This window comes from Pan paniscus, chromosome 11, assembly GCF_029289425.2.
Source record: "Pan paniscus chromosome 11, NHGRI_mPanPan1-v2.0_pri, whole genome shotgun sequence".
Lineage (NCBI taxonomy): Eukaryota > Metazoa > Chordata > Mammalia > Primates > Hominidae > Pan > Pan paniscus.
Window position 1 is genome coordinate 88,990,950 of NC_073260.2, and position 12,859 is coordinate 89,003,808.

Sequence of the window (12,859 nt, forward strand, 5' to 3'; positions counted from 1 at the left end):
GATATATCTAATTGGCTTTTCAAAATCAATGGGTACAAAAAATAATTTTTTTTTTTTTTTTTTTTACATTTTTGGAGATGGTCTTACTTTGTTGTCCAGGCTGGAGTGCAGTGGTACAATCACAGCTCACTGCAGCCATGCCCTCTTGGGCTCAAGCAATTCTCCCACCTTAACCTCCCAATAGGTGGGACTACATGCATGTGCCATCATGCCTGGCTAATTTTTAAATTTTTGGTAGAGACAGGGTCTCCCTATATTGCCCAGGTAGGTTCTAAACTCCTGGGCTCAAGCCACCCTCCTGCCTCGGCCTCCCAAAGTGCTGGGATTATAAGCATGAGCCATTGCACCTAGCCCAAAACAGAACTCCCGATTCCTGCCCCTCTTCTCCACCTTTTTCTCTCTCTTCCCTATCTCAATAAATCCAATGCAGCGGCCAGGCATGGTGCCTCATGCCTGTAACTCCAGCACTTTGGGAGGCCGATGTGGGAGGATCACCTGAAGTCAGGAGTTCGAGACTAGCCTGGCCACAGTGGCAAAACCCCGTCTTTATTAAAAATACAAAAAATTAGCCGGGTGTGGTGGTGGGCACCTGTAATCCCAGCTACTCAGGAGGTTGAAGCAGGAGAATCACTTGAACCTGGGAGGCAGAGGTTGCAGTGAGCCGAGATTGCGCCATTGCACTCCAGCCTGGGTAATAAGAGTGAAACTCTGCCTCAAAAAAACAAAACAATAAATAAATAAATCCAATGTATTAGATGCTCAGGCAAGAAAATTCAGAATTATCCTTGACTCTTTTCTTTCTACCCCATAGCCAGCCCATCAGCAAAGCATCTAGCTGTACCTTTGGAATCTATGCATAACCTGACTACTTCTGACATTTCCACTACCTCTGACCCAATCTAAGCCATCAGGTCTTTTGCCTGGATTGTTGCAGTAGCCTCCTTTTTGGTCTTCCTGTTTATGCCTTTGCCCCCATTCAGCCTATTCTCTATACAGCAGTCAGAATACTCTTTTAAACATGTAAGTTAGATCATTTTACCTCTGCTCAAAACCCTCTGCCATCACAGAATCAAACGTAACATCTTTCCTGTAATTTTATTTCTTTTCATTCTCATTTTTATACCTTTAATTTCCATTTCCTTGCCTAAGATCTTCAATACAATTTTGAGTGAATGTGGCAATAGATACTCTTATCTTGTTATATTTTGAGACAGGGTCTTGCTCTGTCACCCAGGCTGGAGTACATTGGCATGATCTCAGCTCACTGCAACCTCCACTTCCCAGGCTCAAGTAATCCTTCCACATTAGCCTTTCAAGTAGCTGGGACTACAGGTGTGTACCACAGGCCTGGCTTTTTTTTTTTTTTTTTTTTTTTTTTGCCAGAGAGAGGGTTTTACTGTTTTGCTCAGGCTAGTCTCGAACTCTTGGGCTCAAGTGATCCACCTGCCTTAGCCTCCCAAAGTGTTGGGATTACAGGCATGAGCCACTGTGCCCAGCCAAATAATGTTTTTAATGGTTTACTATTAAGTATGATGTTTACTGTTTCTTGGTCACTACCTATGCCAATTAACTGTTACCACAAGAATGCCACATAACTAACCATATCAAAACTCAGTTGGCTGGGCGCAACGGCTCATGCCTGTAATCCCAGCACTTTGGGAGGCCAAGGCCAGTGGATCACTTGAGTTCAGGAGTTCAAGACCAGCCTGGCCAACATGGTGAAACCCTCTCTCTAATACAAAAAAAAAAAAAACAACAAAAAAAACCCAAAAATTAGCTGGGCGTGGTGGTGCATGCCTGTAATCCCAGCTGCTTGGGAGGCAGAATGCTCAGGAGAATCACCTGAATCTGGGAGGTAGAGGTTGCAGTGGGCCGAGATCATGCCACTGCATTCCAGCCTGGGTGACAGAATGAGACTCCATTTCAAAAACAAAACAAAACAAACTCAGTAACATGAAACAACAATCATTTATTCTTATAAATCTGCGGATTGACTGGAGTTGGCATTCTAAATGAGAATTGGCTAGAGAGGTTTTGCTCTGCTCCACCTGTCTGTCATACTCCTCCTGGCACCAGCAGGATAGCGGGGAATGATCTTACGGTGATAGAAGAAGGGAAAGAAGATAAGCACAGTTGTGCAACTGCTTTTCATGTTTTTGGGTCACATCATGCCTGCCACCATTGCAATGATCAAAGGAAGTCATGGCCAAGCCCGAAATACACTCTTTCTTTTTTTTTTTAATTGATCATTCTTGGGTGTTTCTCGCAGAGGGGGATTTGGCAGGGTCATAGGACAATAGTGGAGGGAAGGTCAGCAGATAAACAAGTGAACAAAGGTCTCTGGTTTTCCTAGGCAGAGGACCCTGCAGCCTTCCGCGGTGTTTGTGTCCCTGGGTACTTGAGATTAGGGAGTGGTGATGACTCTTAAGGAGCATGCTGCCTTCAAGCATCTGTTTAACAAAGCACATCTTGCACCACCCTTAATCCATTTAACCCTGAGTGGACACAGCACATGTTTCAGAGAGCACAGGGTTGGGGGTAAGGTCACAGATCAACAGGATCCCAAGGCAAAAGAATTTTTCTTAGTACAGAACAAAATGAAGTCTCCCATGTCTACTTCTTTCCACACAGACACGGCAACCATCCGATTTCTCAATCTTTTCCCCACCTTTCCCCCCCTTCTATTCCACAAAACCGCCATTGTCATCATGGCCCGTTCTCAATGAGCTGTTGGGTACACCTCCCAGACGGGGTGGTGGCCGGGTAGAGGGGCTCCTCACTTCCCAGTAGGGGCGGCCGGGCAGAGGCGCCCCTCTCCTCCCGGATGGGGTGGCTGGCCGGGCGGGGGGCTGACCCCCCCACCTCCCTCCCGGACGGGGCGGCTGGCCGGGTGGGGGGCTGACCCCCCCACCTCCCTCCCGGACGGGGCGGCTGGCCGGGTGGGGGGCTGACCCCCCCACCTCCCTCCCGGACGGGGCGGCTGGCCGGGCGGGGGGCTGACCCCCCCCACCTCCCTCCCGGACGGGGTGGCTGTGGGGCGGAGATGCTCCTCACTTCCCAGACGGGGCGGCTGCCGGGTGGAGGGGCTCCTCACTTCTCAGACGGGGCGGTTGCCGGGCGGAGGGTCTCCTCACTTCTCAGACGGGGCGGCCGGGCAGAGACGCTCCTCACCTCCCAGACAGGGTGGCGGAGCAGAGGCACTCCCCACATCTCAGACGATGGGTGGCCGGGCAGAGACGCTCCTCACTTCCTTGATGGGATGGCGGCCGGGCAGAGACGCTCTTCACTTTCCAGACTGGGCAGCCAGGCAGAGGGGCTCCTCACGTCCCAGACGATGGGCGGCCAGGCAGAGACGCTCCTCACTTCCCAGACGGGGTGGTGGCCGGGCAGAGGCTGCACTCTCGGCACTTTGGGAGGCCAAGGCAGGCGGCTGGGAGGTGGAGGTTGTAGCGAGCCGAGATCACGCCACTGCACTCCAGCCTGGGCACCATTGAGCACTGAGTGAACCAGACTCCGTCTGCAATCCCGGCACCTCGGGAGGCCGAGGCTGGCGGATCACTCGCGGTTAGGAGCTGGAGACCAGCCCGGCCAACACAGCGAAACCCCGTCTCCACCAAAAAAATACGAAAACCAGTCAGGCATGGCGGCGCGTGCCTGCAATCGCAGGCACTCGGCAGGCTGAGGCAGGAGAATCAGGCAGGGAGGTTGCAGTGAGCCGAGATGGCAGCAGTACAGTCCAGCCTTGGCTGGGCATCAGAGGGAGTCCATGGAAAGAGAGGGAGAGGGAGACCGTGGGGAGAGGGAGAGGGAGAGGGAGCTACACTCTTCCTATAAAGGTTGGAAGGGAGAAAATATTTCTAAACTATGGTACATTACATTTTCTCAATTTACATCTTTTTATGTTGCCTATCTCTTAACAGGTTACTGTAGTTATTATTTTGGATAGATTTGTCTTTTAGTCTTCCCACTTAGAGGTATGAATGGATCATACATCACAATTATGAATTATGATATTAACTTTTTTTTTTTTTTTAGACAGAATCTTACTCTGTTGCCCAGGCTGGAGTGTAGTGGCGCAATCTTGGCTCACTGCAACCTCCCCTCCTGGGTTCAAGCGATTCTTCTGCTTCAGCCTCCCAAGTAGCTGGGATTACAGGTGCATGCCACCATGCCCAGCTAAGTTTTGTATTTTTAGTAGAGGCAGGGTTTCACCGTGTTGGCCAGGCTTGTCTCGAACTTCTGGACTCAAGTGATCCACCCACCTCGGCCTCTCAAAGTGCTGAGATTACAGGTGTGAGCCACCCTGCCTGGCCACAATATTAAACTATTCTGAATGTATCTATGTACTTACTTTTACCAGTGGGTTTTTTGCCTTCAAATGTTTTCTTTTTGCATGTTAGTATCCTTTTCTTTTAGATTGAAGAATTCTCTTTAGCATTTCTTGTAAGATGGAACTAATAGTGATGAATTCTCTCAGCTTTTATCTCTCATATCTGAAGGAAAGTTTTGCTGGGCATAGTATTCTTGGTTGACAGTTTTTTTTTTTTTTTTCCTTCAGCACTCTGAATGGTTTATCCCACTCCCTCCTGGCTTGTGTGGTTTCCTCTATGCACCTGGGTATATCTTTCTCTAGGTTTGGCAAGTTTTGTGTTATCATTTCTTTGAATAAGGTTTGTACCCCTTGTTCTTTTTAAACTCCCTTTTGAACACCAATGACTCTGAGATTTGCACTTTTGAGGTTATTCCTTATATTTTATAGGTGTTCATTGTTCCTTTTCATGCTTTTTTCTTTTTTCTGTTCTGTGTATTTTCAAATAGCATGTCTTCAAGCTCAATTATTTTTTTCCTCTGCTTATCCATTCTGCTGTGGAGAACCTCTAATGCATCTTTCAATTCAGCAAATATATTGGTCAGTTCCAGGATTTCTGTTTAATTTTTTTTTTTTGAGACAGTTTTGCTCTTTTTGCCTAGATTGGAGTGCAGTGGTGTGATCTTGGCTCACTGCAACCTCCACCTCCCAGGTTCAAGTAATTCTTTTGCCTCAGCCTCCCAAATAGCTGGGATTACAGGCATCTGCCACCATGCCTGGCTAATTTTTTTGTATTTAGTAGACATGGGGTTTCACCATGTTGGTCAGGGTGGTCTCCAACTCCTGACCTCGGGTGATCCACTCGCCTTGGCCTCCCAAAGTGCTGGGATTACAGGTGTGAGCTACTGCACCCAGCCTCTGTTTAATATATTAAAAAGTATTTTTTGTTGTTGTTTTTTTCAAATCTTTATTTTATGTACAAAGAACTATCATGGTCTTTCATTGAGCAGATGCCTTGGATAATCCTTTGAAGGAAGATAATTTAGTCCAACCTAATGAAACCGATATCCTTCGCTTACTGACGGAAACACTGGCGGCACATATTGAGGCCCTATTTCCGGATCAGACCATGCCGATTTGAATAGACGCGACAAGAGGGAGAACCCTGGCCGAATTTTCGCAGGTGGCTCCAGTACAACTGCTGGTGACCCATTTTGCTCTCAGGAGTGCAACGAGGTAAAAGGTTAAAAAGTCTTTCTAAGTTTCTCTGATACATTTCTGAATTGTTCTTCTGTGTTATCTCAGAGTTCACTGAGTTTCCTTAAAACTGCTATTTTTAATTCTTGATCTAAGAGTTCAACATTGCTGTCTCCTTAGGGTTGGTCACTGGCTCCTTTCTTTGTTTGGGGAGCTAGGGGTTCCCTGTTGGCTGTTGTTTTTTTTGTGGATGTACATCTATGGCTTTGCATTAATAGATTGTTATTTATTCTAGTCTTCACTGGCTGACTTGTTTAGGTCTTTCTAGGGTATGTTTGCTTAGAGGTTCTTTGCAGTTGCCCAGTGAGTCCCCTTATTCCTAGATCACCATCTCCTTTTTGGTAATAGATGGTGCCTTAAGCCCAGGTTTGCCTTGGCTCTTGAAAACATTCAGAGCACTGCCCGTCTCAAATGGGGTTGTAGGGGGAGGTCCCAAAGGGGATGTGGGGAGGCTGGCTAGGTGTTTGTGACCGGAAAACCTGTGGAGTATTTCTCTTAACAGTGTGGAGCTATTGAGAAGTCACTTTAATTTGGCATCTCCTTTGGCTGAGATGAAGAACAGAGTTACATGGGCTAGGGTTGCTAGTCCTATCTCCTCTCTTTGTTTCTAGCTGTTCTTGGGGATTTTTTCTTCTACAGGCACTTGTGATGCCTCCTGTGGGTTGAAGCAGGAATGGTTTTCCTGCAAGGGAATGCAAGATGATGGGAAAGCTGGTTGTCTACCTCAGTCTCACATTTTCTGGTGTAGAAACTGTGAACCCAGGAGCAATTTTCCATGTGTGGTGCCTGGAAAACTGAGTGAGGGTTGTCACAGATAGAGAAGTCTGTTTCTCTATCTGCTCAAAGTTTTTCCACTTCTGTGACCCTGGGGATTGTCTCAGCCTCATATTTGAGTTCTGGGATATTGCTGATGATAATTTTGGTCCTGGATATTTGTTTTTGGTTTTCTGTGGGAGGGAGTGAAGCCAGATTACTTCTACTCTGCTATTTTGGTGGCATCAGTCTTCTACATTAATTAATTTTCTGTTAAACCAACATTGCATTTATAGGATAAATATATTGTTATATATATTTAATAACTTTCTTAGTGGTTGCTGTAGGGATTACAATAATAATCACTGGGTGGGGTAGCTCATGCCTATAATCCCAGCACTTTGGGAGGCTCAGGTGGGAGGACTGCTTGAGCCCCGGAGTTCAAGACCGACCTGGGCAATGAGAGTGGGACCCCCAACTCTATAAAACTTAAAAAAAATTAGCCAGGTGTGGTTGCATGCACCTGTAGTCCCAGCTCCTCAGGAGTTTGAGGTTGGAGGATTGCTGGAGCCCAGGAATTTTAGGCTGCAGTGAGTTATGATCCTGCCACTGCACTCCAGTTTAGGTAACAAAGCGAGACCCTGTCTCTAAAAACAAAAAAAGAATATATAAATAAAAATTAAAAGCAATCAGTCAGACAGTTGAATTACAAAGTTTTTTTTTTTTTTTTTTTTGTCGAAATGGGGTTGTTCTATGTTTCCCAGGCTGGTCTTGAACTCCTGGGCTCAAATGGTCCACCTGCCTCAGCCTCCCAAAATGCTGGAATTACAGGCATGAGCCACTGCACCTGGCCAAAGATAAGATCTTGAAAGTAGCAAAAGAATAATGACTTATGATGTACAGGGGAACAACAATATGATTAATGGCTGACTTCTCAGGCCAGAAGGCATGTATGTTTAACTTTTTGAATGAATACCAAACTCCTTTTTTGTTCACTTAGTTTCAATTTCTGTTGTTTATTTTTATTTTTTTTATTTCAGTAGGTTTTTGGGGAACAGGTGGTTTTTTCTTTTTTGTTAGGTGGATAAGTTCTTTAGTGGTGATTTCTGAGATTTTGGTGCACTCATCACCTGAGCAGTGTACACTCTATCCAATGTGTAGTCTTTTATCCCTTGACACCCCCTACCCTTTCCCTTGAGTCCCCAAAGTCCAAAGTATCATTCTTATGCCTTTGCGTCCTCGTTGTTTAGCTCCCACATGTAAGTGAGAACATACACGATGTTTGGTTTTTCATTCCCGAGTTACTTCACTTAAAATAATAGTCTTCATTTCCATCCAGGTTGCTGTGAATGGCATTATTTCATTTCTTTTAATGGCTGAGTAGCATTCCATGGTGTATGTATATATATATATATACACACACACACACACACACACACATACATATGTAGACACATGTGTATGTATATATATACACATACATATATAGACATGTATATATACACATATATACATACACATATATATACACGTATATATAGGGGTGTGTATATATATATACACACACACACACACACACACACACACACACACACATTTTCTTTACTGGTTGATTGATGGGCATTCAGGCTGGTTCCATATTTTTGCAATTGCAAATTGTGCTGCTAAAAATGCCTGTGCAAGTATCTTTTTCGTATAATGACTTATTTTCCTCTGGGTAGATACCTAGTAATGGGATTGCTGGATTAAATGGTAGTTCTACTTTTAGTTCTATAAGGAATCTCCACACTGTTTTCCACACTAGTACAACTAGTGGTTGTACTAGTTTACATTCCCACCAACAGTGTAAAAGTGTTCTCATTTCACTGCATCCACGCCGTCTAATTATTATTATTATTATTATTATTATTATTATTATTATTATTTTGAGATGGAGTTTTGCTCTTGTCACCCAGGCTAGAGTGCAATGGCATGATCTTGGCTCTCTGCACCCTCCGCCACCTGGGTTCAAGTGACATCTCCTGCCTTAGGCTCCTGAGTAGCTGGGATTACAGGTGCCCACCACCACGTCCAGCTAATTTTTGTATTTTTAGTAGAGACGGGGTTTCACCATGTTGGCCAGGCTGGTCTCAAACTTCGGACCTCAGGTGATCCACTCACCTCGGCCTCCCAAAGTGCTGGGATTACAGGTGTGAGCCACCACACCCAGCCCACATCTATTATTTTTTGATTTTTTAATTATGGCCATTCTCGCAGGAGTGAGGTGGTATTGCACTGTGGTTTGAATTTACATTTCCCTGATACTTAATGGTGTTGAGCATTTTTCCCTATGCTTGTTTGCCATTTGTATGTCTTCTTTTGAGAACTGTCTATTCATGTTCTTAGCCCACTTTTTGATGGGATTGTTTTTCACTTTTCTTTTCTTTTCTTTTGAGACGAAGTCTTGCTCTGTCACCCAGGCTGGAGTGCAGCAGCACAGTCGGCTCACTGCAATCTCTGCCTCCTCAGTTCAAGCCATTCTCCTGCCTCAGCCTCCCCAGTAGCTGGGATTACAGGTGCGCACACCACTAGGCCCAGATAATTTTTGTGTTTTAGTAGAGACGGGGTTTCACCATGTTGGCCACGCTGGTCTCAAAGTCCTGACCTTGTGATCTGCCCGCCTTGGCCTCCCAAAGTGCTGGGATTATAGGTGTGAGCCACCGTGCCCGACCCTGGGATTGTTTTTTTTTTTTTTTTTTTCTTGATGATTTGTTTGGGTTCTTTGTAGATTCTGGATATTAGTCCTGTGTCAGATGTATAGATTGTGAAAAATTTTTCCTACTCTGTGGGTTGTCTGTTAACTCTGCTGATTATTTCTTTTGCTGTGCGGAAGCTTTTTAGTTTAAGTCCTATCTATTTATCTTTATTTTTGTTACATTTGCTTTTGGGTTCTTGGCCATGAAGTCTTTGCCTAAGCTAATGTCTAGAAGGGTTTTTCTGATGTTATCTTCTAGAATCTTTATGGTTTCAGGTCTTAGATTTAAGTCTTTTATCCATCTTAAGTTTTTTGTATAATGCGATTTTTGTATAACGTGAGAGATGAGAATCTGGTTTTATTCTTCTACAGTTGGTTTGCCAACTATCTCGGCATCATTTGTTGAATAGGGTGTCCTTTCCCCACTTGATATTTTTTGTTTGCTTTGTCAAAGATCAGTTGGCTGTATTTGGCTTTATTTCTGGGTTCTCTATTCAGTTCCATTGGTCTATGTGCCTATTTTTTTTTGAGACGGAGTTTTTGCTCTTGTTGCCCAGGCTGGAGTGCAGTGGCACAATCTTGGCTCACTGCGACCTCCGCCTCCCAGGTTCAAGTGATTCTCCTGCCTCAGCCACCCAAGTAGCTGGGATTAAAGGCACTTGCCACCATACCTGGCTAATTTTTTGTATTTTTAGTGGAGAGGGGGCTTCTCTATGTTGGCCAGACTGGTCTTGAACTCCTGACCTCAGGTGATCCACCCGCCTTGGCCTCCCAAAGTGCTGGGATTACAAGCATGAGCTACTATGCCTGGCCATATGTGCCTATTTTTATACCAGTATCATACTGTTTTGGTGACTATGGCCTTATAGTATATTTTGAAGTCAGGTAATGTGATATCTCCAGATTTTTTTTTTTTTTTTTTTTTTTTTTTTTTTTTTTTTTTTTTTGCTTAATCTTGCTTTGGCTACGCAGGCTCTTTTTTGGTTCTGTATGAATTTTAGGATTTTTTTTTTTCTAGCTCTGTGAAGAATGATGGTGGTGTTTTGATGGGAATTGCATTGAATTTGTAGATTGCATTTAGCAGTATGGTCATTTTCACAATATTGATTCTATCCATCCATGAGCATGGGATGTGTTTCCATGTGTTTGTGTTATCTATGATTTCTTTCAGCAGTGTTTTGTAGTTTTCCTTGTAGAGGTCTTTCACCTTCTTTGTTAGGTATATTTATAAATATTTTATTTTATTTTTTTTTGCAGCTATTGTGAAAGGGGTTGAGTTTTTTATTTTATTCTCAGCTTGGTCACTGTTGGTGTATAGCAGAGCTACTCATTTGTGTACATCAATTTTGTATCCTGAAACTTCACTGAATTCAAATTTTGTATGAATCTTTAGGGTTTTCTAGGTATACGATCATATCATCAGTAACAGAGACACTTTGACTTCCTCTTTACTAATTTGGATGCCTTTTCTTTCTTTCTCTTTTCTGATTGCTCTGGCTAGCACTTCCAGAACTATGTTGAATAGAAGTTGTGAAAGTGGGCATCCTTGTCTTGTTCTAGTTCTAAGGTGGAACGCTTTCAACTTTTCCCCATTCAGTGTAATGTTGGTTGTGGGTTTGTTGTAGATGGCTTTTATTACCTTAAGGTATGTTCCTTCTGTGCCAGTTTTGCCGAGGGTTTTAATCATAAAAGGATGCTGGATTTTGTCAAATGCTTTTTCTGTGTCTATTGAGATGACCATGTTTTATAAATTTAGGAACTCCAGTGTTAGGTGCATATATATTTAGAATTGTGATATTTTCCTGTTGGACTAGTTCTTTTATCATTATATAATGTTCCTCTTTGTCTTTTTAAATGGCTGTTGCTTTAAAGTTTGTTTTGTCTGATATAAGAATAGCTATTCCTGCTTGCTTTTGGTGTCCATTTGCATGGCATATCTTTTTCCACCCCTTTACCTTAAGTTTATGTGAATCCTGTGTACTAGGCGAGTCTCCTGAAGACAGCAGAAATTTGGTTGGTTAATTCTTATGCATTCTGCCATTCCGTATCTTTTAAGTGGAGCATTTAGGCCATTTACATTCAATGTTAGTATTGAGATATGAGGTACTAGTCTATTCGTCATGCCATTTTGCCTGAATACCTTTTTTTATTGTATTATTGTCATATAGGTCCTGTGAGATTTATGCTTTAAGGAGATTCTATTTTGGTGTATTTTAAGGATTTGTTTCAAGATTTAGAGACCCTTTTAGCAGTTCTTGTAGTGCTAGCTTGGTAATGGCGAATTCTCTCAGCATTTGTTTGTCTGGAAAAGACTGTATCTTTCCTTCATTTATGAAGCTTAGTTTTGCTGGATACAGAATTCTTGGCTGATAATTGTTTTGTTTAAGGAGACTGAAAATAAGACCCCAATCCCTTCTAGATTGTAGGGATTTCTGCTGAGAAATCTGCTGTTAATCTGATAGGTTTTCCTTTATAGTTTACCTGATGCTATTGCCTCACAGCTCTTAAGATTCTTTCCTTTGTCTTGACTTTAGATAACCTGATGACTGTGTGCCTAGGTGATAGTCTTCATGCGATGAATTTCCCAGGTATTCCTTGAGCTTATTGTATTTGGATGTCTAGATCTCTAGCAAGGCCAGGGAAGTTTTCCTCCATTATTCCCTCCAATATGTTTTCCAAACTTGTAGTTTTTTTGTTTTATGTTATTTTGTTTTTGAGACGGAGGTTTGCTCTTGTTGCCCAGGCTGGAGTTCAGTGGTGTGATCTTGGCCCACTGCAACCTCTGCATCCCAGGTTCAAGCAGTTCTCCTGCCTCAGCCTCCCGAGTAGCTGGGATTATAGGCATGCACCACCACACCCAGCTAATTTTGTATTTTTAGTAGAGATGGGGTTTTACCATGTTGGTCAGGCTTGTCTGGAACTCCTGACCTCAGGTGATCCACTCGCCTTGGCCTCCCAACGTGCTGAGATTACAGGTGTGAGCCACCACGCCTGGTCTCTAGAGGGTATTTAAACCCCAGAAAATTCTGTAACTGATGCTCTTGAGCCACTTGCTTGAGCCCACTCCTACCCTATGGGGTGTGCTTTTACTTAAAATAAGTTTCTGCTTTTACTGCCTTGCTTTGTGTGTTTTGTCTGATTATTTGTTCAAAACGCCAAGAACCTGGACAACTACCCTCAACCAGTAACACTATTGCTCATTTATTTCTGGTGTTCTTGGGTCTTACGGGGTTATAGACTGTGTGACTCCTGGAGGGGAAAGGGTGGCCAACATACAGTCACCTCTATTTCATGTTTTTGATATACAAGGGAAAGCTATTCTTAAAAGAACAGGTGACTCCCCAGGGAGTCAGGAGTGGTTACAGGGCATGACTTCTTCCCACTCATGGCCACAAACAAAAACAAGCCCAGTTGGACCACAAACGGGCCCTGTGGGGTGCGATGCCTACCCTTTGCTGCCAAGTTGTGTCTATAGAGATATTTTTCCCTGTTCTAATTGGGGTGGTTGAACAATCTTTGTTTTCCAAAAGGGGAGGAGGTACTCCCACCTTCCCAGACTAAATAGTTGTTTTTCTTCCATGTGTTCCTTTTTTTTTTTCTCCTGTATGTTCTGATCCAGGGGAAGGAACCATAGATGGTCTCATTGCTTACAAGTTCTATCCCATTTACTTTGCTGTGGCATTGGGAACTTGGCAACTAAGGCTGGATCAGAGCATTGCAGGAAACTTGGCTTTTGTGTCATTAACACAACACTGGGTGCCAAAGATAGAATCATTAGTGCACTAGAAGTATAGATACCCAACTTT

General features: G+C 43.6%; 1 protein-coding gene and 1 pseudogene across 5 annotated transcripts in view; one reads left to right on the top strand and one right to left on the bottom strand.

Moving 5' to 3' along the window:
• The window catches only part of CIMIP2B (ciliary microtubule inner protein 2B), a 43,872-nt gene that overhangs the window by 7,385 nt on the left and 23,628 nt on the right, over positions 1–12,859 (top strand). For 2 of the 5 annotated variants that reach the window (XM_063594413.1, XM_055092055.2), the window contains exon 1: positions 5,413–5,545. The exons of 1 other annotated variant lie outside the window; for it this stretch is intronic. The gene's annotated coding sequence lies outside the window, so the exon portion shown is untranslated. Of the gene's footprint in view, positions 1–5,411; positions 5,546–12,859 lie in introns of those variants that run through there. 2 more of the 5 variants (XM_063594410.1, XM_063594411.1) reach the window with 2 other exon arrangements.
• LOC112440847 (small ribosomal subunit protein uS14-like) lies at positions 5,352–5,522 on the bottom strand (annotated as a pseudogene).